Source organism: Eriocheir sinensis, chromosome 12 (genome assembly GCF_024679095.1).
Source record: "Eriocheir sinensis breed Jianghai 21 chromosome 12, ASM2467909v1, whole genome shotgun sequence".
Lineage (NCBI taxonomy): Eukaryota > Metazoa > Arthropoda > Malacostraca > Decapoda > Varunidae > Eriocheir > Eriocheir sinensis.
In genome coordinates this window covers 4,351,982-4,375,718 of record NC_066520.1, presented here as the reverse complement: position 1 = coordinate 4,375,718, position 23,737 = coordinate 4,351,982, and positions in this window count along the sequence as shown.

Sequence of the window (23,737 nt, the reverse complement as noted above, 5' to 3'; positions counted from 1 at the left end):
AAACTCTGCCTGACTTCTCCTGCGGCCTCAACTTCGGCTTACTACCCTCCTCCTCCCTTCAACCCTGCACGTCGAGGTTTCTGAGACCTTCTCCAGGTCCTTCTGCGGCTACACCTTGGGACGCCCCAAGTGTCTACCGCTCATGAGGTGACGATTCTTCAGTCCCAAAGATGGACCGGGTGGTGCTTCCTCAGTGCCTTCTGCTGCTGCTATTGCTGCTCCTCGGTCGAGTGGGTAAGTAGAAATGAGAGTGAGACTTTAACGTCTTAATTTTACGTTTCTCAGCCTGGTGAAGGTTTTCCTTTGATTTCATTTTCTTATGTGTAGGTAGTTGCTTTGGTATGGTATGGTATTACCATCTGTGGTCTGTAAGTCTATCTATCCACCTATCTGTCTATCATTACCTTCATCTGTCTATGTGAAACGCCAGAATTTACTCTTTACCAGAGCCCAAGGAATACGGGGTCAACTCAAGCGCCGATTTCCGTAAATGGGGCGGAGCTAGTGTGACGGCAGATTGATCGGAATATGTACATATAAAGTTTGCCCGAAAAGAGAAACACAACGTTTTCTTTCGTTTTTCTTTGTTCTGGGAAACATTTTTTTCGTCTCTTCCACATAAATGAAGCCATTGTTTTACGTGTTTCTCTGTCTTTTGGTAAACTATGAAAACTGTAGTTTGACCGTCCTGAACGATGATGGTTATTGCAGCCAACAACAGCGCAGTGAGGCATTTTGAAGGGATCAAACTGATGTCACGGCTGCGCAGTCCCTTAAAATTTTGTCTGGGCCATGAGTAGACCCCGTATTCCTTGGGCCCTGCTCTTTACTACACTTCCACACGACCACAGCGTGTAACGAAACACACGAGAAATTAATCCAGACAAGGAAAGGTATTTGCCGGCGCCGGGGATCGAACCCGCGACCAGCGAGACAGGAGAGCCACTCCTTAACCAGTCGGCCAAAGAGGTACTTCCCTCGCAGAATGAGTTATGGGAGGCTCGCCCATCAGGCAAGTCAGCTGCACTACACGACTCCCCATTCCTATTTAAATTAATTTCGGTGTGTTGAGATTTCCCATTTTTTTATGAACTTCGGAGAGCATGGGCCATCACTCTACCTCCTACCACTTCGGGGAGACATAACAGAACCACAGTATAGGATGCCCACCGCCTTGCCACCAATAAAACGCTAAGAATTTTATCTTTACTACACTCCCACACGACCACAGCGTGTAACGAAACACACGAGAAATTAATCCAGACAAGGAAAGGGTTTGCCGGGGATCAAACCTGGGACCAGCGAGATGGGAGAGCCACTCCTTAACCAGTCAGCCAATGAGGTACCCCCCTCGCAGAGTGAGTTAAGGGAGGCTCGCCCATCAGGCAAGTCAGCTGCACTACATATGTATCTAGCTAGCTAACTCAACAGTGAATGTTTTATTTTATATATTTTTTTTGTTTTGATATTCACATAATATTATTATGTACTCTGAACCTTTTCCTTAACACTTGCTAACAGGACTTCAATTTACGTGCCTTTATCCTTAACTTTACCTAACTTATCTTTCTTTATCTTAGCTTTCGATGACGCGCCTCTTTACCTACCCTAAGATCTGCAATGACACTCTTCCCTTATGGTCCACTAAGACTCAGTTACTTTCTTCTCACCAGCTCCAACTTACCGTAATTCCTGCACACATTTATCCTAGCTTGTTGCTCACTTGCCTTTACTATTACTTTACACTCAAAACTTTCATACGATACTTTTTCAGCTTTGCGAAATATCTACTTTATATTTTTAATTATAGTTCTCAACAACCTAAACAGCCATCTTCACCTACTTTAATTAAAAAATCCCAGAACTTCTAGTAACCCCTGTACTAATGATATTGAATAGCCTACCTGTCCTAGCTTTCCACCTTTCCCCCATTATATGATTATAGCCTCTTACGACTCCATCCTTATCCATTTCTTCTTCCCCATCTCTTACCTAATTGGGTTTCCCTCCAATTCATTTATTGACATTTCTCATTCTTTTTGGTAGTGATATCTCAAGTAATGGACGGCGGACTCTTTTGATTTTGCGACGCCCTTGTCATTAAGCCGCGAATTTTGGAAAATCAACCGCTTTGGTGCAAATCGCCGTAACTCCCTTATTTCTGGGGCTACATAAATGTTTTTGGTATCAATCGACGGCAAAATAAAAGGGCTATATTATTTAATGAGCGACCGGGCTCAAAACTGACTCGAAAGGGTAAAAAATCGAATACATTCACAAAAAACGACTCTGAAAAAAAAAACAATTTTTGAGTTCCCAACCTTGAAACCCACTCATTTTCTGAGAATTTAAAAAAACGTATTTAACAAATGTGCTTTAACCAATGTGGTTTCGAATATGATGCATAACATTTCCCTACTCCCAGTAGTGTCGTCGCGAGAGCTCGAAACGTAAACCCTTTTGAGAGCGATTTGACGAACTCCAGACACTTTGACGTTTTTGTCTAGTGTGGCATTGCTATTGCCTCTAGAAGGCTGTTTTTGGCAATTTTTTTATATATATATATATATATATATATATATATATATATATATATATATATATATATATATATATATATATATATATATATATATATATATATATATATATATATATATATATATAATTATATATATATATATATATATATCTACACACACACAAACATATTTGGGATCAAAAGAAAGCAAATTAAATGTTTTATTCATAAATGGGAAGAAATAGGGTTGAATACTAAAAAAAAAAATAACATGTATAATAAGGCGCTTAATATAGGTTGATTTATATAGTGAAATGAATATATAAAAATCGTAACTTTTTATATAGATATCTTAAAATAATTTTAATACAAGATAGTTAACATATTGAAGTGTTCATATATGAATTTTTATGCAGATATATTAATTTTTGTGGCGTCAGGAAGGTTTTTCGTCGCGGCGCGTGAAATGAGTCAGATTCGGCGAATTTTCGTCGCGACTTTTGGTCAAGTTCGAGCAAAAACTACTGAAGCTATGAAGACATACTTGGTGGCAAAGGAAAGCTCTATTAATACAGATTAATCATCAGAAAGAAATTGGAAAGCATTAAATAAATAAAAAAGTTCAAAGCAAAAAACTAGGACGTGTCCAAATCGCGGCGAAAGGGCCGAAAAACAGGCTATTTGGGGCGGCTCGACGACAAACTTGCAATCGAGCTATCAAAATATTCTTGGAGCTGGTCAAATTATATTGCCAAGAGGGGCTACATGCCAAATTACAGCCTTCTAGAGGCAATAGCAATGCCACACTAGACCAAAACGTCAAAGTGTCTGGAGTTCGTCAAAATTGCTCTCAAAAGGGTTTACGTTTCGAGCTCTAGCGACGAAACTACTGGGAGTAGGGAAATGTTCTGCATCATATTGGAAAGCACATTGGTAGGACTAAATTATTTGTTAATTAAGGTTTTTGAAATTCTCAAAAAAATGAGTGGGCTTCAAGGTTGGGAACTCAAAAATAGGTTTTTTTTTCAGAGTCGTTTTTTTGCAAATTTATTCGATTTTTTACCCTTTCGAGTCGGTTTTTTAGCATAGTTGCTTATTAGAAAATATAGCCCTTTCATTGTGCCGTCGATTGATACCAAAAACATTTCTGTAGCCCCAGAAATAAGGGAGTTATGGCGATTCGCATCAAAGCGGTTGCTTTTCCAAAAATCGCGGCTTAATGACAGGGCTGGGGCAAGTTTCCGGTCCATAGTGTAGGGTTCACTGCTTTTGGTCGATGCACATAAAATTTGTAACTGACACTACCGAGTCTACCCTTTCTACCTGATCCTGAACCATTACGTCTTCAACTTCCTTTCCCAAGTACGCGTTGTTCCCTGTACTGGGTCTCCACTGTGAATGGGCTTGCAAATGGGTCAATTCTTGAAATGGTGATGCTTGAAATATAACATGGTCGTGGTAAAAAGGTTTTGAAGAACGCTGCCATACATTTCTTACTCTGTTTTCTTACTTTTTAGAATTCGCATTAATGTTCGTCTAACTATACTTTACGTATTTGCCTTTAAGCTTTGCCTCATCCGTTAACTCTTTCCTGACTTGTCTTGACTTAAACATCGCTCCCTAAGCACGTGTCTTACCTCATGGTCCCCGGAAATTTAGGGCCTTAAAAGTTGACCCTTCCTTTCCCATCCTCATCCTTGTTTCTTTCTTCATGTCTACTCCTTCCTTTTCCTCCGCTGTTTAACATTCCTATTTAAGTATTTCTCTTTCGTCCCTTTTGTCGTCCTCCTTCCATCTTCCGTTCCATTGTTTGTTTATTTTTTCAGTCTCTTTCATTTTTCTTCTTTATATTTTTAAGGTTTTAAGGTTTAAGTTTTCATAAAAGTTTTCATTGATGATCTTTTTTATACCCTGAGGTTATCAGTATTTTTTCTTCTTTTGGTTATGTGTCAGATTTTATCTCTCTTGAGCTCTTTTTTTTCTTTCATCTCAGTTTCCTTTACTTCCCTCCCTAGACTTGTCCATGCTTATATTCCATTTTCATGCAGTTATCCCTTTTTTATTAATCATCATATATCTTTCTATTCTTTCAGCATCTTTTCCATCATTAATTTTAACTATCCCATTCATGCATTGCCCTTCTTTTCTCTTAACTCCATGAACTACTCTGTTGAAGAGTCGCGCATATTTATTTTCTCGTCTTACCTTTGTGTTTTTGCTTTTGTCTTCACTCCTTTGTTCACTCGAGACAGAAGACTAACTGGCTGGTCTCAGTTTATTGTTCTGTTTAAGAGCTTCTTTGTGCTATTTCCTTTTTCAATTTTAACCAAAATAATAATTCATTGGTGTGTGTGTGTGTGTGTGTGTGTGTGTGTGTGTGTGCAAGGCGTGTAGACACCGTAGGGCCAGGTAGCCGCCTGTATGGCGCGGGATAATTTTGTTTTCTTATTGTGATCTTGGTACATCGTGCTACTCCTCCTGATCTAAATAACATTTGGATTTTCAGTTGACAGATATCATGGGGGTGATTTATATGGGGTGAATATAAAAAGGATTAGTATTAGAAGGCGAATGCGTAGCTATTCTTCATACTTTTTAATACGAATTCAAAGATACGAATATGTAATGAAAATATTAGTGAATGTTTTCATCAATTCTCTTCTTTAATAAATGTTCTAACGTGTCTTGTTCCGATCTTAAGTTAGACAATGATGAATGACTTCATAATTGGTGCCAGTGTTCAGTACGTGGATATCAAACTTATCCTTTATAATATACCAGTTGTTGTCACCGTACGACTGGAGCTCAAGTATAATCACACACTATCCAATCATTCAAGTATAATCACACACTATCCAATCATTCAAGTATAATCACACACTATCCAATCACTCACTCGCTTTAAATTCAGTTAACTTGGAGGGTGATTCATATATAGCTTGATTTAACACATATCAAGTAATGCAGACATCAGATAATAATCATAACCTTATTTCTGTATCATGTCCTATCGCTCCTGTACATCCTCTGGACCAGCCGAGGAGGCGATGCTTCTGGCATTTTGCTTCAGCTCGGTGGGACGACCTGAGGATGTACTTTTCCGATTTCCCGTGGAATGATTACTGCTTCCAGGAGAGAGACCCCTCTGTGTGTGCTCTGCGCATCACAGAGGTGATTGTCTCTGGAATGGAGGCATACATTCCACGTACTTTCTCTACTCCTCATGCTAAAAAGCCTTGGTTTAATCATGCTTGTTTTCGTGCTATTAAAGATAGAGAGGCAGCTCACAAAAGGTTCCAGAGCCTTCGAACTCCCACTAACTTTGATCTGTACATTTCAGCCCGGAATCGTGCCACATCTATTCTCCGACTTACCAAAACTTCTTTTATAAATAGAAAATGTCAACACCTTGCTTCTTCTAATTCTTCCCGTGACTTCTGGCATCTAGCCAAAAATATCTCCTCCAATTTCACTTCTTCCTCTTTCCCTCCTCTCCTTAACCCTGACGGCAGCACTGCCGTCTCATCTGTCTCTAAGGCTGAACTCTTCGCTCAAACTTTCTGTAAGAACTCCACCTTGGACGATTCTGGGCATATTCCTCCTACTCATACCCCCTCTGACTCCTTTATGTCTGTTATTAAGATTCTTCCTAATGATGTTTTATATGCCCTCTCTGGCCTCAACTCTTAGAAGGCTTATGGACCTGATGGAGTGCCTCCTATTGTCCTTAAAATCTGTGCTTCTGTGCTGACACCCTGCCTGGTCAAACTCTTTCGTCTCTGCCTATCAACATCTATCTTTCCTTCCTGCTGGAAGTATGCCTTAGTACAGCCTGTGCCTGAGAAGGGTGACCGCTCCAATCCCTCAAACTACCGCCCAATAGCTTTACTTTCATGTCTATCTAAAGCTTTTGAATCAATCCTTAACCGGAAGATTCAAAAGCACCTTTACACTTCTAACCTTCTATCTGATCGCCAGTATGGGTTCCGCATGGGGCGTTCTACTGGCGATCTTCTTGCTCTCTTAACTGACTCTTGGTCATCCTCTCTTAGCCGTTTCGGTGAAACTTTCTCTGTTGCGCTAGACATATCGAAAGCCTTCGATAGAGTCTGGCACAAGTCTTTGCTTTCTAAACTGCCCTCTTTCGGATTCTATCCCTCGCTCTGTTCCTTTATCTCCAGTTTCCTTTCCGGCCGTTCTATCTCTGCGGTGGTAGACGGTCACTGGTCTTCCCCTAAACCTATCAACAGTGGCGTTCCACAGGGCTCTGTCATATCACCCACTCTCTTCCTGTTATTCATCAATGATCTTCTTTCCATAACAAACTGTCCTGTCCACTCATACGCCGACGACTCCACTCTGCATTATTCAACTTCTTTCAATAGAAGACCCTCTCAACAAGAAGTACACGACTCCAGACTGGAGGTTGCAGGACGCTTAACCTCAGACCTTGCTATCATTTCCGATTGGGGCAGAAGGAACCTTGTGTCCTTCAATGCCTCAAAAACTCAATTTCTCCACCTATCAACTCGACACAATCTTCCAAACACCTATCCCCTATTCTTTGACAACACTCAGCTGTCACCTTCTTTAACACTAAACATCCTCGGTCTATCCTTAACTCAAAATCTCAACTGGAAACTTCATATCTCCTCTCTCGCTAAATCAGCTTCCTCGAGGTTGGGCGTTCTGTATCGTCTCCGCCAGTTCTTTTCCCCCGCGCAGTTGCTATCCATATACAGGGGCCTTGTCCGCCCTCGTATGGAGTATGCATCTCACGTGTGGGGGGACTCCACCCACACAGAGTGGAGGCTAAGGCTCTTCGTCTCATCAGCTCTTCTCCTCCTACTGATAGTCTTCTACCTCTTAAATTCCGCCGCGATGTTGCCTCTCTTTCTATCTTCTATCGATATTTCCACGCTCACTGCTCTTCTGAACTTGCTAACTGCATGCCTCCCCCCCTCCCGCGGCCCCGCTGCACACGACTTTCTACTCATGCTTATCCCTATACTGTCCAAACCCCTTATGCAAGAGTTAACCAGCATCTTCACTCTTTCATCCCTCACGCTGGTAAACTCTGGAACAATCTTCCTTCATCTGTATTTCCTCCTGCCTACGACTTGAACTCTTTCAAGAGGAGGGTATCAGGACACCTCTCCTCCCGAGTTTGACCTTGCTTTTGGCCGCCTCTTCTGATTCTTTTATGGGGGCAGCGATTAGCGGGCTTTTTTTTTTTTTGTGTGCCCTTGAGCTGCCTTTGTTGTAAAAAAAAAAAAAAAAAAATAGGGTGTAATAACACAGATACGTCAAGTATACCAAACGTGTTTCCTTATCGTACCAACTAATTAACAATGTAACTTAGGACTATGAGGGTCTGATATGGGCTTGAATTTCCTTTTTACTGTTTCCCATCAGCTGCAGGCTGAAAGACGTCTGTTCTGCAGCGATGTCGTCGTCTTTCTGTGCCACAGCTTAGAGCGAGACCTGCCCCTAACGTCTGGGTCAGTGTTATCTCTCCCATCGACATTCATCACTGCCTCCCCTTATCTCCCTTGACGTTGGGTCCAAACTCCCTTATTATATACCTTGGCCTGACGCTCGTCGCTTGCCTCTGGCTCCATTTTCACTACTAGAGTAATATAATTACATTTCATTACACTTACCCATGACAAGCACGGCACCATCATAGGCGAGACAACGCTCCCCCAGTTGAACACGATGGACGAGTACAAGACTTAATATTGCCTATGGCAAGACCCAGAGAATACAAGGTCAAACCGCTCTTTCCCACTCCGCGTTCTGCTGGCGTCACACGCCCATCACACAGCTCCGCTCTGCACTGTCATACACTAAAATAATTTCTATCCATAGGTTATTATCAACAGTTCCAGTAATATTATCACTCAGTTAAATTACACATTTATTTTTTTCTTATTTCTGTAAATTATTTGTAAAAGCAATAATTACATATTTCAATCACTATTTTAATAAGTAAAGTTACACAAGGGTGACAACTGGGTAAGAACTATAAATTATATATATTTACACATTAATCAAGGGCACATTTACGTTACCAGTTTTGTTATTTTATTGTTGTCCTTTCTTGATGAAGTTAAACTGAATACGGGTAATACACAGTGGTGCGGAAACCAATGGGAGGCAGGGAAGCCGCGAGTTGCGGCGTTTTCCAATGGTAGGCAAAACAATTCCCAATCGGCGTTCGAACTCGGCAGAATGGGAGAGAGAGGGAAGGAGCCGACGCCATGGATAGGCCTAGTCCTGAGACTTACAGGAAAAATCCCAGTAGAACACTGGCAGGAGGGAAATGGCAAGTCCAGAACAAATGAAAGGAGACTACTTACAACCAGAACCCTGGATTAAAGTAGACAGTAGGGCTAACAGCAGGATAGGAACGCATACCACTTTGGGGGTGGCTGGGGCTGCGGCAGGCACCAGGGCGCCAGGAGGAGGAGCACTCAGGAGGGAGCAAGAAGACACACAGCACTCAGCAGGGAGCAGAAGAGTCCAAGGTGGTGTTTCGTAGGGACCACGAGCCGCTGGACGACACGGAGTTGCAGGATTCACTAAGGACGAGCTGGGCAGAGATCTCCCCAAGAGCAGGTCACGGACACAGACAGAACTAATGCAGACACCAGGAGCGGGTGAGGAATTTAGGAGCAAGTTGCACGAGGCCTGGGTGAGACAGAAGCAGGCTGAGGCCCCAGGAGAGGTAGGCGTCGGAGCAGTGACGCTGAGGCGGACGTCAAGGAGTCGCGGCAAGGCTGGGCCAGTGAAAGTCGTGGGCACTCTCGTTAGGCTGGGTTCACACATAGGCGACATAGACGGTCCGATTGGTCTCGTTCCGTCCTGACCTAGAAAAGTTTGAGGACGGGATCAATCGTGGCAGACAACACCCCGTCTCATGCCGTCTTAGGCCTGAACGTGTCCCCACGGCGCCGGTTAGACGTGGGTCTTCCTGCGTCAGGCTGCGGTCCACCGCCGGCCATGTTGCACGAACAGTCCGTCTTGACGGGGCCAAGCGGCGGTACAACCCAGGCGGAACCCCGTCAGGCGTATCATGGACGGGAATGAACCGCCGCCACCCCACGTCTGTGTGCTCGTCTCTCCGAAGATACTTCTGAAAAATCCTTGGTGGCCTTGGTTGTTGCCGTTGGCGGTTACTGTGTAGTCCAAGGGCGCTGCTACCTGAATCCTCCACCCAAGCGTGATCGAGGTTCAGCGCCACCACCTCATTGTCATCTGCAGAAGGTGGTGGGCCGCTCGAGGCACTTGACGACATCTCCTGCACATTGTCCTGGGTGCTGGCAGTTGTTAGGCAGTCAGACTTGACGCGCTGTTTCTTTTCGTAAGGCATGGTGCTCCTGTAGGCGACTGAGGACGACTAAGCGCCTGCCAGTTGGCTGGGCACGGGTGTGGCGTTAAATCTCATTCTTCCGTCCAATTTCATCCCATTCTAAACTGCGCATGCGTGGGCTTTGCTATTTTGTTCATTTCATTCACTGCACTGTCTTCTAATAGCTTTTTACTAAGCTTATCTTTGATCCTATGATTGTTCTTCTGTCACCTCAGAATTTTCTTCTGATTGAAGGTCAGGTTTATGGGATACTCACCACTCATTAGTAACTGAGCTACGGGGCCCATGGCAGCCTCGAATTTGGCATTTTTTTCATGAAAAATAGCATAAGATCAAAGGTAAGCATAGTATAAGCTATTGAAAGACAGTGCAGTGTATGAAATGGACAAAATAGCAAAGCCCGCGCATGCACAGTTCAGAATGGGATGGAATTTGACGGAGGCATAAGATTTGACGCCACACCGACACGACGCTGCTTGGCGGCGTTGCCACGTGTTAAGCAACGTTGCAGTTTCCATCCCGCATGATGACGCCAGACGCCGCCAGTCGGAGGCTCACACCTGCTTGGCGGCGTGTTGCCCCGCCTTGCGGCGTCTGACCCCACCTGATGGCGTTGTTATCCCGTCCTATGCCGATTTCTTCCAACCGTCCCGTCCAGTCCCGACCGGCCCCGAATTTTTTTAACATGCTAAATAAAATTGACCCGCTTCCCGTTTTCCGCCTTCGTTGGCGACCCCACGCACCCACCCACGTTTACCGCATAACATGGCCACGATGCCACACGTTTTGTTCCGTCTTCACTAGTCGGAACGGAACGGGGACACACGGGACGCCAAGTCGGCTATGTGTGAACCCAGCTTTAGCTTCGTACACCGCTGGCACCATTCTTGTTAAGCTATTACCACACTTGTTAGGGACCTTGTGGTTGATGTGAAATGAAACATATAGCGTGGCTTGACATGACGTATTGGAGTAAGTACAGGTGGCGATCAAGGTGGAGGTTGTGTGCCCTGCTGTGCCCGGTTTGATCTGCTGGACGGGTAGAAGGCCGGAAGCGATAAGCAAACGAGATGTCAGATCATGAATTAGTCTTGCCATAAAGCAGTTCTAATAATTATGGCTTACACTTATACCGGACACCTTAGTCCTCACTGTGGACATAAAGGTGAAGGTGACCCCGCTCACACTCGTGGCAGCTGGAGACGCTTTTAAAGAAACTCAAAATGGCACATACGGTTTGCATAATTATACATTAGCAAAACTGTAATAAAGCAGTGAAAAAAAAAACTGATAGTCTTCTACCTCTTAAATTCCGCCGCAATGTTGCCTTTCTTTCTATCTTCTATCGATATTTCCACGCTGACTGCTCTTCTGAACTTGCTAACTGCATGCCTCCCCCCCTCCCGCGGCCCCGCTGCACTCGACTTTCTACTCATGCTCATCCCTATACTGTCCAAACCCCTTATGCAAGAGTTAACCAGCATCTTCACTCTTTCATCCCTCACGCTGGTAAACTCTGGAACAATCTTCCTTCATCTGTATTTCCTCCTGCCTACGACTTGAACTCTTTCAAGAGGAGGGTATCAGGACACCTCTCCTGTATTTGATCCTCCTTTCGGCCACCTCTTTTGCTTTACTTTAGGAGCAGCGAGTAGCGGGCTTTTTTTTATTATTGTTTTCTTTTTTTGTTGCCTTTGAGCTGCCTCCTTTGTTGTAAAAAAAAAAAAATATATATATATATATATTTATAAATATATATATATATATATATATATATATATATATATATATATATATATATATATATGTTGTTCTGTACCGTCTCCGCCAGTTCTTCTCCCCCGTACAGTTGCTATCCATTTACGGGGGCCTTGGCCGCCCTCGTATGGAGTATGCATCTCATGTGTGGGGGGGCTCCACTCACACAGCTCTCCTGGACAGAGTGGAGTCTAAGGCTTTTCGTCTCATCAGCTCTCCTCATACTGAAAGTCTTCTACCTCTTAAATTCCGCCGCCATGTTGCCTCTCTTTCTCTTTTCTATTGATATTTTCATGCTGACTGCTCTTTTGAACTTGCTAACTGCATGCCTCTCCTCCTTCCGCGGCCCCGCTGTGCGCGACTTTCTACTCATGCTCATCCCTATACTGTCCAAACCCCTTATGCAAGAGATAACCAGCATCTTCATTCTGTCATGCCTTACACTGGTAAACTCTGGAACAGCTTTCCTTCGTCTATATTTCCTCCTGCCTTTGACTTGAATTCTTTCAAGAGGAGTGTATCAAGGCACCTCTCCTTCCGAAATCGACCTCTCTTTTGGCCGCTCATTATTTTTGTCTCTGTGGGAACAGCGATTAGCGGGCCCCTTTTTTTTTTTTTACACCTTTTTTGTTGCCCGTGAGCTCTTTCTATAGCTGTAAAAAAAAATATTACCAATCAAGCCAAGTCACCCAAGACGACTGAATGTTAACAGAGCTATGCCTTCTCTTAGGGTTTACAGGAAATGTTTATAATTTATGTCCCCTCTCCGGCCTGTTGCAGGGATGGGGTGAATACAAGAACTGTGTATTCGAAAACGAATACGAATCCTTCATATTTATACGAATACGAATAAGAATACACTGAAATACTGATAATTCGAATACAAATACGAATACTTCATGAGAGTATTCGTGAATGCATTCATGAAAATATTTTTTTTCATGTAGGTAGCTTTGCAATGAACCTAATATGGTACTAAAGTTATTCAATAGTAAAATGACGTCATGAACTTATAACTGATGCCAGTATTCTGTACATGTCTCAGGCAACTGATGGCCGCCGCCCGTCAGACCCCAAACAGTCACACCGGCCACGCTAGTGAACCTGTATCATACATGTCGGACAAACAGGAACGATGTTTTGTAACTTGGAAGGAACAATAACTATTATTTGTGATGATTGATTTAAGATTATTCGGCATATTATTCGAAGAATACGAATACTTTTCCCAAGTATTCGAATACGAATGCATATACTTTGATGTCAGATGACAAGTATTCGAATACAAATACACACCAAATACTGTATTCGAGTGTATTCGAATACCCCATCCCTGGCCTGTTGCTACAGCCGGTGGTTAGGCAGCAAATCATTGTTACTTCAAAAGCAGTCATGTCTCCTTCCAATATAGGAAAAAAGAATCCTCGAAACACTTCGGGTCAAAGGTGGCGCGGTGGTCGATGGTCCAAAGATGGAGCCCAGTAGCCTCAAGGCTGTAGCAGTCACCTCTACAAGCGGACGCGCGCTCTTCCCTCGGTGACATAGAGCAAATGTGGTGCAGCAGCACAGACTTTGTTATTAATATGTCTTTTCGTTGTGTCCTCGTTATTTATGTTTACAATTAATTGTTTATTTTTAACTGTTCGTCAATATCTTGTTACACTCTTCACACACACTTTATACACTACACACCAACACACCAATGTCATTTACACTACTCAACATTTACAAATACGCTGCTGTGCTGGAAGCTGGGAGCAAGGCCCCGCCCGCGCCCCGCGGGGCCCTCGGCCAGACGCCAGGCGGGAAGTGTTACCAACTCGCACATATTTTAGCTACATGTTCTTGTATAATCGAATATATACTGTAACGTTCTAGACTGTACTGCTCGGTATATATATATATATATATATATATATATATATATATCTATATATATATATATATATATATATATATAAATATATATATATATATATATATATATATATATATATATATATATATAGGAGAAGATGGCGAGAGGAGTGAGTCCCAGTCATAGTAAGCTAGTGGTCAGTGAAGAATCAGAGTGAATTGTACTACTAAGGAAGAATATTAAACTACAGAAGCTGTGCAAGGTATTTACACATCTCCCTCCCACGGAGTCTCCCGACGGCGACACGGAACCCAAGTAACACGTTCGGCATAACATTGGCGTCAGGAGTGTCGCCATTTGTTTTTTTCGCCATGGAGACTCGTTCCCAAGCTGCCCAGAGGGACGATGTGTTGACTGAACTCTTGGAAGCTTTGAGACTACAGGGGGAGAAACAAGAAAGAGCACACCAAGAACTCAAAGAACAACAAGAAAGAGCACACCAAGATCTCAAAGAACAACGAGAAAGAGCACAGCAACAACAAGAAAGAGCACGGCAACAACAAGAAGAAACACTCCAAGCACTCAGAGAACAACAAGAAAGAGCACAGCAACAACAAGAAGGAACACTCCAAGAACTCAAAGAACAACAAGAAAGAGCACAGCAACAACAAGAAGAAACACTGCAAGCACTCAGAGAACAACAAGAAAGAGCACAGCAACAACACGAAGAAACACTCCAAGCACTCAGAGAACAACAAGAAAGAGCACAGCAACAACAAGAAGGAACACTCCAGGAACTCAAAGAACAGCTAGAAGATCTCTTCACAGGATTACAGCTACAGCTAAAAGCAGTACAAGATGGAGGTGAGTCAGTGCGAAGGGAAATGACTGATGTGACCACGAACTTGGGACAACGCCTGATAGAAGTGGAGAAAGAACACACAAATCTTCAACAAGAGATGGAGGTAGTACGGGAGACGACACACAAAGAAATATTAGAAGTAAGTGACAGAGTGAAGGCCCTTGAAGACTGCTTGGCTGGAAACGGACAGCCAGTGCCTGCAGGGGCTAGTTGTACCCAAGATGCTTCTCCTACGCAAGTCCGGGGTAGTTTGAGCCCTCTTACGCCTGAGTTTACCCCTGCGAGAAGTTCCACCAGCCCCATGAGTCTGCTGGGATCGCCTGTTAGAAAGAAGTTTCAGGAGTTTGATGGCAAGGTCTCCTGGGAGGCTTTCCGCGCCCAGTTTGAGCTGTTGGCAGCTCGGAATGGATGGGATGACCAAGAATGCGCGGTTCAGCTGGCCACTAGCCTGAAAGGGGCGGCGCTGGAGGTCCTTGCTCAGCTCGACATTGCGACAAAAGGCAGCTACAGCGGGCTGGCACAGGCGCTGGAGCAACGATATGGGACCAAGCACCAGAACGAGCTCTTCAGGGTTAGGTTCAGAACCCGCAACAGGAGGCGCGGCGAATCTCTTCAGGAACTCGCTCAGGACCTTGAGAGCATGGCGCACAAGGCGTACCCAGGTGCCACCCCTGACCTGCTGACGGTTTTGCTGCGTGATCAATTCATCGATGCCCTGGACAGCCCTCAGCTGAAGTTAAAAGTGAAGCAAGCTAAGCCAACATCAATGCAGGAAGCTCTGGCACGTGCCATGGAGTTTGAGTCCCTTGTTGGGTCTAGCTTGTCAAGCTTCATGGACGACTCGACTTCTGGCTTTAGGGCACGAAAGGGCGCTGTCAGCGACACAGACAGGTTCCAAGGAACGTGCTGGTACTGCGAGAAGATTGGGCACAAGGAGAACGAATGCTATAAGAAGAAGAAGGAATATGAAGGTGGCGCTAGGAAGAAGCCCAGGGAAGAACCCAAGTGCTGGACCTGTGGAGAAAAGGGGCACTGGAAGAATGAGTGTCGGAAAAATGTGCCCCCGGCGAGGGACCACCACTCGGGCGAGGGAAGAAGGAGAACTGGTTCACGGGGGCAACGACCAGTCTGTCCTGTACATGCCCCGAAGATATCAATGTGCAGGAGAACCACCATGACGAGCCGCCAAGTGGAGGGCAAGGTTGACGGAGTGTTGTGGCCTCTGGTCGTCGACACAGGCTCGGAACGCACATTGGTGCGGCCTGACGTGGTGAGTCATCGTCGGCTTCCTAAGACGTCGCACCGACTGTGTGGAGTCACTGGACACTACGCAGAGCTCAGAGGCCCAGTGGATGTGAAGTTTGAGCTCGGAGGAAAGGAAGAGTTCCTTTCTGTCTACGTGGCTGACAAGGACGACCCCTGCATCCTAGGTATGGATTATCTTGTCTCCCACAGGTGCGAACTGGACTTCCGCGCTAAGCAGCTGACTGTAGGAGGAAGGAGGGTGCCACTGACGACTGTGAACAAGGAAGACCTGCCAGTGACAGTCAAGCGCACCACCATTATTCCACCGAGGTCAGAGATGCGGTTACCCTGTCAAATTACGGGTGTCCCCCCGGCTAGTCTGTGTGTGGTAGAGAGTGAAAGTCGATGCCCGGTAGAAAACGGGGTGATTGTAGGCAGTACTTTGGCAGACCCTACTGCAGCGGAAGTGCCTGTTGTCGTGGCCAATGTCTCCTTCACCCCAAAGAAAATAAAACAAGGGACCATGGTGGGGTTGTGCCAAGAGATCGACCAGAAACCAAGAACCTGTGTCTGCAGGAGAACCCTGACGAAGCCCCAGGAGGAGCTGCCCGACTACCTGCGCGACCTGTTTGACAGGAGCTCCAAGTGTCTAGAGGAGCCCCAAGTGGAACAGCTTAGGGAGCTTCTCGTGAGGAATGCAGATGTGTTTTCCACAGGAGACCTGGACTTTGGGTGTACGGACCTGGTAGAGCACCACATCGACACAGGTAGCCACCAAGCAAGCATCTTCAGTGAAGCAAGTATCTCGAAGGATGGCACCAGCCCGTCGCAAGGAGATGGATGAGGTGATGGATGATCTCCGGCAACAGGGGTTAATCGAGCGGTCCAGCAGCCCGAGGGCGTCTGCTGTAGTGCTCGTCAGGAAAAAGGACGGTTCCCTCAGGTGCTGCGTGAACTACCAAGCCCTCAACGATCTCACCATCAAGGATTCATACCCACTCCCACGGATCGACGACACGCTCGACGCTTTGGTGGGCTCCAAGTGGTTTTCAACACTAGATATGAAGTCTGGGTATCACCAAGTCAAAATGTCGGAGCAGGACAAAGAGAAAACAGCCTTCTCCTTCGGTCAAGGCCTGTGGCAGTTTAAGGTCATGCCCTTTGGCCTGTGCAACGCGCCGGCCACGTTCGAGCGGCTGATGGAGAGGGTGCTGGCGGGACTTCACTGGAAGACGGCACTCATCTACCTCGACGACGTGATTGTCTTTGGCCAGACCTTCGAGCAATAGATGGAAAGGCTATCAGAGGTTTTCGCCCGGTTTAGAGCTGCACACCTTAAACTCAGCCCGAAGAAATGCTGCCTATTCCAAAAGGAGGTCCAATACTTGGGACACATCGTGAGCGAGGCTGGAGTACGCACTGATCCTGAGAAGGTGGCTGCGGTAAGGGACTGGCCGACACCCACCAACGTGAAGGAGCTGCGGAGCTTCCTCGGGTTGTGCTCATACTACCGCAGGTTTGTAAAAGGCTTCACTACGATTGCTGCACCACTGCACCTCCTGACGAAGAAGGTGCGCAAGTTTGAGTGGACAGCAGCAACTCAGGTTGCCTTTGAGAAGCTCAAGGAGGCCCTCATGAGCTCGCCCGTACTCACCTACCCAGACCCCTCTAAGCCTTTTATACTGGATTGTGATGCCAGTGATGAGGGGATTGGTGGAGTGCTGTCCTAGGCATGTGCCGACATGAAACGGGTTGTGGCCTACTTCAGCAAGAAGGTCACCCCAGCCGAGAAAAATTATTGCGTGACCCGGAAAGAACTCCTGGCAGTAGCCAAGAGCCTTGACTTTTTCCATGCTTACCTGTACGGTATAACTTTCACTATCCGCACGGATCACGCTACATTGCGGTGGCTGAAGTCACTGAAAATCCCTGAGGGCAAGCTTGCTCGCTGGATAGGTAAACTAGAGCAGCATCACTACACTAATGTGCACCGATCTGGGCTAACACACGGTGACGCGGACAGCTTGAGCCGGCGCCCCTGCCTACCTGAGTGTCAACATTGCCTCCAGAGGGAAAGCGTCCAGAATATGTGCCGCCGCACTACAGTGAAACAGACAGCGGAGGTGCCATGGGAAGACTTGGGAAAACTGCAGCGGGAGGACCGAGATCTGAGACCAATTATGGAGTGGCTGAGTTAGTCGTCAACGCGACCTGGGTGGGAAGTAATCTCGAGAGAAAGCCCTACCACCAAGAATTACTGGACTCAGTGGGACACTCTTCGGATGGACAACGGGGTGTTGCAGCGACGCTGGGTCTCTCATGATGGTCTTGACCACTACTGGTCCACGGTGCTACCTATGTAGTCCCGGGAAGGCGTCTTGAAAGAAATGCACGACAGCATCACCAGCGGACACCCTGGGGTAAAGAAGACACTGAGTCACCTGCGCCAAAGGTTCTACTGGGTTGGCATGAGGAAGGACGTGGAAGAATGGTGTCACGCGTGTGAGGTGTGCTGTGCAAAGAAGGGCCCCAAGAAGCGTCACCGTGCCCCATTGCAACTATACCAGGTTGGAGCTCCCATGGAACGGGTGGCAGTGGATATAGCAGGAGCCTTGTCTCTGACGACGAACGGAAATAGGTACATCTGCGTCACAACAGATTACTTCACCAAGTGGCCGGAAGCCTACGCCATCCCTGACCAGGAAGCCACTACCATCGCTAAGGTATTGGTGGAGGAGTTCTTCTGTCGCTTCGGTGTGCCTAACGAGTTCCATTCCAACCAGGGATGGAATTTTGAGTCAACAGTCCTTGCTGAGTGCTGCAAGCTTCTGGGTATCAAGAAGACCCGGACCACCCCTCTGCACCCACAGTCAGATGGAATGGTGGAGAGGTTTAATTGGATGTTGGGCCAGGAGTTGGCCAAGCAGTGCAACAATGATCAGTCTTCATGGGAACAGAAGCTGCCTGCGCTCCTCATGGCCTACAGGTCTGCTGCCCACGAGACTACGGGGTATTCGCCGGCAAAGCTGATGTTTGGACGTGAGCTGCGATTGCCGGTGGACCTACTGACAGGAAGGCCTCCTAGGGAAAGCCTTCCAAGGGACGCCTCCAGTTTTGCTCGTCAGCTAGAGGGACGGCTGGAAGAGGTGCACCATGAAGTCCGTGGTGCCTTTTAGTTCTCCGGGGAGGCCATGAAGCGCGATTACAATATGAGGGCAAGCCATGTTGACTTCAAGGAAGGAGACCAAGTCTGGCTTTACAACCCGCAGAGGAAGAAAGGACAGTCTCCGAAGTTACAGAGCCCCTGGGAAGGCCCTTATACTGTGCTAGAACGCCTCTCCGACGTGACTTACCGAGTCCGGAGAACGGAAAGGACCAAGCCGAAAGTTGTCCACGTTAACCGGCTATGGAGGTACCACGGTTCGGGAAACTACACCTGGTACAACTACAGACACCCAGACACGAAAACGCAACGGACTTCCAGGACCGAGAGGAGGTCGACGACGACATAGGCCTTCTGGACCTTTCAGCCGAGGGAGATAACCTCCCGGCTTCGGCAGATGTTCCAGGGACAACCCAAGAAGCGGACGACAACGAGGCGCACCAGGAGACAGACGCGCAGGAGGCAGCGAACAGAAGACAGAGACAACGCAGGCGTCCACGGCGATACGACGATTATTATGTTTTTGATTAATTCTCTTATGTTTGTATATAGTTAAGTGTGTGATCGAGACGATCACAATTAAGAGGGGGGGATAGTGTTGTGCTGGAAGCTTCCCCCGGGGTCTATGGGCCTCTGGAAGACTCTGGGAGGACCGAGCATGGGGGCGGGGAGCAAGGCCCCGCCCGCGCCCCGCGGGGCCTGCGGCCAGACGCCAGACGGGAAGTGTTGCTTATATATATATATATATATATATATATATATATATATATATATATATATATATATATATATATATATATATATATATATACATATATATATATATATATATATATATATATATATATATATATATATATATATATATATGACAAGAGGGCGAGAGGAGTGAGTCCCAGTCATAGTAAGCTAGTGGTCAGTGAAGAGTCAGAGTGAATTGTACTACTAAGGAAGAGTATTAAACTACAGAAGCTGTGCAAGGTGTTTATACATCTCCCTCCCACGGAGCCTCCTGCAGGCGACAGGGAACCCAAGTAACACGTCCGGCATAACAACGCATATACATACAAAAACATTTTTTGTGTGTTTTATAGTTTTCATGAGTAGTGTGAACTTGGTGTGAACCTTGCCGGGTAATGGGTTTTCCTTTGCCTGTGACCAATTAGCAATGAACACAACTACCACCAGCAATTGGTGACCCCGGAGTGTTGCTATGGTCCAAGGGGGCTTATAACTTGTGCCGTAATAGGGGCACAGTTCTCCCAGAGAAGTGGACCTGGGTCAGGACACCTAATCCATTCGTGTACCCTCTACTGGGCCAAGAAGTCTCACCTCCAACCTTGGGGTTCGTGAGATTGAGCCTCAGGTCGGGAGAAACATTACACCCTTGGGTGTAGCAGCCACCTTGAGGGTTTTCCCTCACCTTCCCCGGCACCCTCTGTTCCCTCCCGGCACCTTCTGTTCCCCCCCGGCACCCTCTGTTCCCCCCTCCAGGCACTCTCTGTGCCCCCCCTCCAGCCACCCTCTTTGCCGCCCCTCCAGGTACCCTCTGTGCCCCCCCTACAGGCACCCTCTGTGCCCCCCTCAAAGGAACCCTCTGTGCCCCCCTCCAGGCACCCTCTTTGCCCCCCTCCAGGCACCTTCTGTGCCCCCCTCCAGGCACCCTCTTTGCCCCCCTCCAGGCACCCTCTTTGCCCCCCTCCAGGCACCCTCTGTGCCCCCCCTTTAGGCACCCTCTTTGCCCCCCTCCAGGCACCCTCTGTGCCCCCCTCCAGGCACCCTCTGTGCCCCCCTTCAGGCACCCTCTTTGCCCCCCTCCAGGAACCTTCTGTGCCCCCCTCCAGGCACCCTCTGTGCCCCCCTCCAGGCACCCTCTGTGCCCCCCTGCAGGCACCCTCTTTGCCCCTCCTCCAGGCACCCTCTGTGCTCCCTCCAGGCACCCTCTGTGCCCCCTCCAGGCACCCTCTGTGTCCCCTCCAGGCACCCTCTGTGCTCCCTCCAGGCACCCTCTGTGCCCCCTCCAGGCACCCTCTGTGTCCCCTCCAGGCACCCTCTGTGCCCCCTCCAGGCACCCTTTGTGCCCCCCTCCAGGCACCCTTTGCCCCCCTCCAGGCACCCTCTGTGCCCCCTCCAGGTACCCTTTGTTCCCCCCCTCCAGGCACCCTCGGTGCCGCCCCTCCAGGCACCCTTTGTACCCCCTCCAGGCACCCTTGTGCCCCCTCCAGGCACCTTCTTTGCCCCCCCTCCAGGAACCCTTTGTGCCCCCCTCCAGGCACCCTCTTTGCCCCCCTCCAGGGACCCTTTGTGCCCCCTCCAGGCACCCTGTACCCCCCCTCCAGGCACCCTTGTACCCCCCTCCAGGCACCCTCTGTGCCCCCCTCCAGGCACCCTTTGTACCCCCCCTCCAGGCACCCTTTGTGCTGCCCTCCAGGCACCCTTTGTATCCCCCTCCAGGCACCCTCTGTGCCCCCCTCCAGGCACCCTCTGTGCCCCCCCTCCAGGCACCCTCTGTGCCCCCCCTCCAGGCACCCTCTGTGCCCCCTCCAGGCACCCTTTGTGCCTCCTTCACCAGGCACCTTCTGTGCCCCCTCCAGGCACCCTCTGTGCCCCCCTCCAGGTACCCTTTGTACCCCCTCCAGGCACCCTTTGTACCCCCCTCCAGGCACCCTTTGTGCCCCCTCCAGGCACCCTCTGTGCCCCCTCCAGGCACCCTTTGTACCCCCTCCAGGCACTCTTTGTTCCCCCCTCCAGGCACCCTCTTGCCCCCCTCCAGGCACCCTCTTTGCCCCCTTCAGGCACCCTCTTTGCCCCCCCTCCAGGCACCCTCTGTGCCCCCCTCCAGGTACCCTTTGTACCCCCTCCCGTCACCCTGTGTGCCCCCCTCCAGGCACCCTCTTTGCCCCCTCCAAGCACCCTCTTGCCCCCCTCCAGGCACCCTCTTGCCCCCTCCAGGCACCCTCTGTGCCCCCCTCCAGGCACTCTCTGTGCCCCCCTCCAGGCACCCTCTGTTCCCCCCTCCAGGCACCCTCTGTGCCCCCCCAGGCACTTTCTGTGCCCCCTGAGCTGCTTTCCGCGTCACACAACGCGCCCCTCTGGCGTTCCTCCCAGAGGCCCCCCCTCACCCCGACCCTTCCTCCTTGTCTCACCGCTGGTACGGCGAGTGAGCTCGTGTATACCGTGTGACACTATCCACTGAGACTCGCAAACACAGCGTGACACTACCCACTGAGACACGCAAACGCAGTGTGACACTATCCACTAGTATTCTCACCGCCCTGTGGATTACTTACCGCCCTGTGGATTACTTACTGCCCTTTTGGATTACTCTACTCTCCTGTGGATTACTTACCTACAGTGCATAGTGCTCCCGCCGGTGTTCAGTGCAGTGAGTTCCCATCAACAGTTACAGTGTCACAATGCTACCTGCTATGTGTGCAGTGTTGTGTTACAGTTCTTTCTTGGACACTGTGGTTCGCTCCCTGAGCCACTGTGGCCCCTGACACGCACCAGCGCCTCTTACTCGTCACGAACTGCTGTGGCCCCTGGCCCGCACCAGCCAGCGCCTTTAGCACGCAGTGCGTTCGACGCTCTCACGGACTGCCGTGGCCCCTGGCCTGTAAACGCCAGCGCCTTTGCCAGTCTGTTTCACGCTGTTCGACTCCACCATGTCTGACGACGACAACCCTTCCACTGCAACAGCGGTGTCCTTCAGAGCACCACCCTTCTGCTCACAGGACCCGTCTATTTGGTTCTCGATTATGGAGTGCGGATTCAAGGCATCCAGAATCGCTAACAGCCTCACTCAATTCACTCACGCTGTTAGCCTCCTGCCTTCCGACGTCCTCCCACAAGTTTCCGACGTCATTTCCTCAGCTCCCAACTCCAACCAACCCTATGAAGACCTGAAGACTGCCCTACTCAAACGCCTTCAGTCTTCTATTGCCACCCGCCTCCAAGAGCTTCTCTCCAAAGAAGAGTTGGGTGATGAAAAACCGACAGACCTCCTACGCCGCATGAAGCAGCTGCTCAGCGACAAGTATCAGTCTTTTGACTCCGACTTGTTCAAACAGCTGTTTTATCAATGTCTGCCTCCTGCTATTCAGCGCAGCCTCTTCAGCGTTAAGGACGACCTGCAACCCGACGCCATCGCCAAGTTAGCAGACGACTTCATGGCGACTCTACCTGGACCTCCAGCTTCTTCAGTGCCTTCCGTCGCATCCCGGGACACCACTCAGCTTGATCAACTCATCAAACAAGTTTCCGTACTCGCGACGGAGGTCATCTCTCTCCCGAAGCAGCTCCAGGAACGCCACCGGTCTCGCTCCTCCACTCCTCACCGACGCCAGCGCCGTTCCCGTTCGAAGAGCCCAGGACTCTGTTGGTACCATCACAACTAAAGCGACAAGGCCTTGAAGTGTGCCGCCCCGTGCACACAGAAGGCGTCAAACTCCAAGGGCGAGCGTTAGTGCAGCATAGTGCTCATCACCAACCCTCAGCGCTGCTCCACATTCACGACTACCGCTCTAATACCAAGTTCCTTATTGACACCGGCGCTGACGTTAGTATTATCCCAGCGACCGCCAATCAACGAACCCTACCTCCGCTCTTGCACCTTTACGCCGCTAACGGTACCAAGATACCTGTCTACACACGACGCACCTTTACCAACGACGTTCCTTCGAATGGACCTTCTACGTCGGGAACGTCTCGCAGGCAATCCTCGGAACAGTCTTCCTCAGTCATTTCTACCTCTTAGTGGACGTCAAAGGACGGAGGTTGGTTGACCCGCTTACCTACATCTCCACTGCACGACCAGCACCAGGCGACAGCTCGCAACTCGCTTTCATCCACAAGGACCATCAGTTCGCTGCCTTGCTCAAGTCGTTCCCCACGCTGACACAGCCCTACTCAGCCAGCGTGCCCGTCAAACACCACGTCTTGCATCACATCGAGAT